The 3,743-nt window shown below is 46.5% G+C and overlaps 1 protein-coding gene across 1 annotated transcript in view; it reads left to right on the top strand.

The window, feature by feature from the left end:
* Positions 1-2,260, top strand: part of LOC112551651 (microtubule-associated protein 1A-like) — an 11,974-nt gene extending 9,714 nt beyond the window's left edge. The window contains exon 2 of the transcript XR_003095946.1: positions 1,878-2,260. The gene's annotated coding sequence lies outside the window, so the exon portion shown is untranslated. The remainder of the gene's footprint in view (positions 1-1,877) is intronic.
* Positions 2,261-3,743: the final 1,483 nt, after the last annotated feature.

Raw genomic sequence — 3,743 nt, 5'->3', positions numbered from 1 at the left:
CAATTACAAAGAAGCTGCTTTTTATTTAAGAACCACTAGCTTCTGTAAAAACAGTGGATGCTGCAAACAAACTTAAAAGTAATTAAATGTACAATTTATTTGCTGAAGATGTTTTCCACTGTCCTGCCCATCATGGACTTTGGAAGTTAGTATGTAATTAGGGCAATGAAAAGATTCCCAGAAGCCTCTATAAAACTATCTGTGACAGGGGGTACGCTCAGGTCCAGGTCTCATGCCAGCCCGCCCACCTGTCTCTCTGGGGCAGTCTGCCCAGTCTCACCTGCCACTACTTTGTTGTTTCCATAAACTGGTGTTATAATGCAGGAAGCCTCCCATTCCCAGCCCCGATGCCAGGGGGCACTATCTGTGGCTCTGAACCTCCCTTACACCACAGCCCATGGCTCGCAGATGGCATCCACATGATGTAATCATAACCTACACCATGACTGGTGCTCCAGGGTCTCACAGGGACTCTCCCTCCCTCCCTGGATCATTAGGTCATTGTGCTTGCCCTGAAGGTCTTTCTTTCATCCCACTCTCGGCCTCCTTGCAGCGGAGGACTTACCAGTGTCAGGACTCACCCCTAACTCTCTGGCTGAGGCCTCTACTCAGCCTCTGGCCCAAACTACGACCTCAGGCATCCACAACCATGCCTTAGCCTCTTCCCCACGCATGGGATTCCTACTACACCCCCTCTAGGGCCTCTACACCATGCCCCACCCTGGGGTCTTATCATTGTCACAATCAGCTACTCACGGGGCTGGCTGGCCCTTACGTTGCCCTTCAGACTTACTCCCCATTCGGCCCTGCTCAACGTGCCCCTGGGACTGCCCTTCAGGCTTACTCCTTATTCAGCCCTACTCTATGCTCCCCACGCTACCCGCTCTGGGGTCTCTGGGATATCACATCCCTGCTGGGCTCAGGTGGCACTCTGCTTGCCATGCCTGGCCCCACTACTCCCACAACTGCCTCCAAAGCCCACCCAAAGGCAGGGGCTGGATTTTAGGTGCCCCTCCTTGCCTTTCACTGGCGAGGTAACTGGCCTGGCATTTTCTGGGGGCTCCCATGCCACTAGGAGCCCCAGCAGACTACCCATCCCCAGCAGGGTGCAGTGTCCAGGACCAGGAGCCTCCTGCTCCTACCTTCAAGATGTTTCTGCTGCAGCTCAGCCAGGCAATGTTTCTGCCTGGGCTGGCAGCAGCAAACTGCAGCCTTTATATCCCTCGCTTTCAAAATGTGTGCCACCATCAAGCACCTGGTAGCTGCCTGACACTGCCCTTAAAGTGGCAGGCACCCAAAGGTGCACTGCCACACTATCTTATGGGTACCATGTCCAAATTCAACTGCATAACAAGTAGAAACCATAGCCTAGCATGAGGCGCCATAGCCTAGCACAGAGGTAAGTAACCCCTGACATGCATGCCAGAGTGTGGCATGCAAAGGCATTTTGCTTGGCGCACACACCTCAGGGAAAGGGCCGGGGATGCACTGCCACAACAAGGATTGGGCCCGTCGTGGGTCCCCCACCATCTGCCCCTGACATGCCAGCATCTTACAAGTCAAGGTTGCGGGTGTTTTTGGCACTCTGCCCAAAAATGTTGCCAGCCCCTGGCCTAACATAAGAATCCACTTTATGGATCAAAGTGAATATAATAGGAAGCACTATCTCCTCACTAATATCATAATGACTAAATACTAACATTCATGTAGTAAGAGTAGTTATTTGAATGATTTTGTGAACCTAGATGTTATCTATAACTTTCAGATATGGAGGAGTCTTCATTTTATTCCATGTAATATGGAAGTCTCTTTAGTGCTTATGAGATGGGGTTAAAATTAAAACTCCAGAAACTGAAGTCTCTTTTTTTTTCCTACAGGAAAGGTCCACCACACATAGTGACAGTGCAAACGTCCTTACACCTTCCTGTCAAGAAGTCTCAATGGTGGTGACACAGGAGAACCACCTCTAGGATTATACGATAGATCTGTTTGAATCCTGGCCCCTGCTGAAAATGCTAACAAGATTGTTATTTAGTGCCATTGCAGTGGGAGGCTTTATGACAAACACATGTGTCCACTGGGAGCTGGACTGAGATGCTTTGATACCACAGTAATAGGTGTCTTAGAAATGCCATAGACAGACACTGCCGAAAAAGCAATCAAATGTTAACAACCTGGGCTGTACTCAGAACAGCAACCTAACAGCAGCCTATTGCCAGAATCTGTGTTATTAAATTATTCTGCAGTGGGAAATTGCAGCTGGAGCAAAATACTTTTTTTTTTAATTATTTATATATATCTTAAAGGGTCCCAGTGTATTAGGAAATTCCCCATAAATGGAAAAAAAGGAAGCAATTGGAAACAGGGATCTGAATTAAGAGGCCTCGGTTCCCTGACCTGCTCTGACATGGGTTTGCTATAGTCTTGGGGAACTCAATCTCTCCATGCCTGTTTTCTCATGAGCAAAATGAGGGGTATCAATAATTATTCACCTTTCTAAAGTACTTTGCGTTCCTTAGGAAAAACACTCTAAGTTGTGGTATTATACAAAGAAAGAGTGAGTCTCATGGGCCAGGTACAGCCATTATGCTTTTAGCAGTATAAGTGATTGGAAACCAGTCTATACCTGAAATAGAACAGAAATTTGGCAGACACAGACTGGCTTAAAAATGGTGGGACCCCGTTTAAGATTCCCCCTCCCCTCCCCCTAAAGGGCCAATATATTCTGTTCGCTACTGACCTGAAATATGCCATTTACAGAAAAGCATGTAACTTGTATTATGCCTCGGGCTTTTTGAATGGCTGTATCTAGCCATGAAGACCAGGTCCACACTAGCCCTTTTGTTGCTAAAAAATTCCCGCAAGTAATACTACTATTTCAGTTCTGCCACAGAGAGACAATAGCAGATGCACTAGGCAACAGCTAACATGTTAGTATGGAGTCACCTCACCCAGGTCAGAACTGCTCTAAAATCTACTGGCGGAAGTCTTCCAAGGATGTATCTGACTATAGGGGGGATAACTGAAGAGCAATATACTCTGATCACACCCTCTGCATGCCCGGACATGGTGCCCCCTTCCCCCCCTCAACACACACACTAGGGGCTGTCTAAGGAGCAACGCAAGAATTAGGTACATCAGCTCTAAACATAATAGGGACTCCCCTAGAAAGAAACAAGCAATGAGTATTTGCTGCATTTGCACTGCCAGAGTGGCTCAGTATGAGCAGAACAAATCCCAGAAAAAGATAAGTCACTTGGCTTAACATGAAGCCTATGCTTGGACTATAGGGGTAACTAGCACTGTTGGATTAAATGGGAGGCTTAGACCAGGCAGCTGTTGCCATCTCCTCCTCCATCTCCTTCCCACTGGAAGGAAGAAAAGGACACTGAAATATGAATCAAATACTGCACTACAAAATTAACAGTTTCTACTCACTTTCCTTCCTGTGTCCCCTTTCACTATATAATTAAGCAATAAGACACGACATACTGTGTGGTACTGCTGATTAATATACCCCTCTGGTGCAGTCAGGCACCAGGCAATTGTAAAATGGGCATTTTAGAAGAAAGTTAATTTTTTAATATTAAGATATTTACGGTCCCCCCTCTGAATTGGTGCAATAATGTGAATGAACCTGTGGTTTGGAGCGGGTGGCCATCAGAGAACATTTGGTCTTTATTCCTGGCCTTTTATATTTACCCTTGTGGAAAAGTTCTATAGAAATTAATAGAAAATTATAT

Source organism: Alligator sinensis, unplaced genomic scaffold, assembly GCF_000455745.1.
Source record: "Alligator sinensis unplaced genomic scaffold, ASM45574v1 scaffold933_1, whole genome shotgun sequence".
In the NCBI taxonomy this organism is placed as follows: Eukaryota; Metazoa; Chordata; order Crocodylia; family Alligatoridae; genus Alligator; species Alligator sinensis.
Note: the sequence above shows the minus strand (reverse complement) of the source record. Positions and strands in the feature narration are given on the sequence as shown.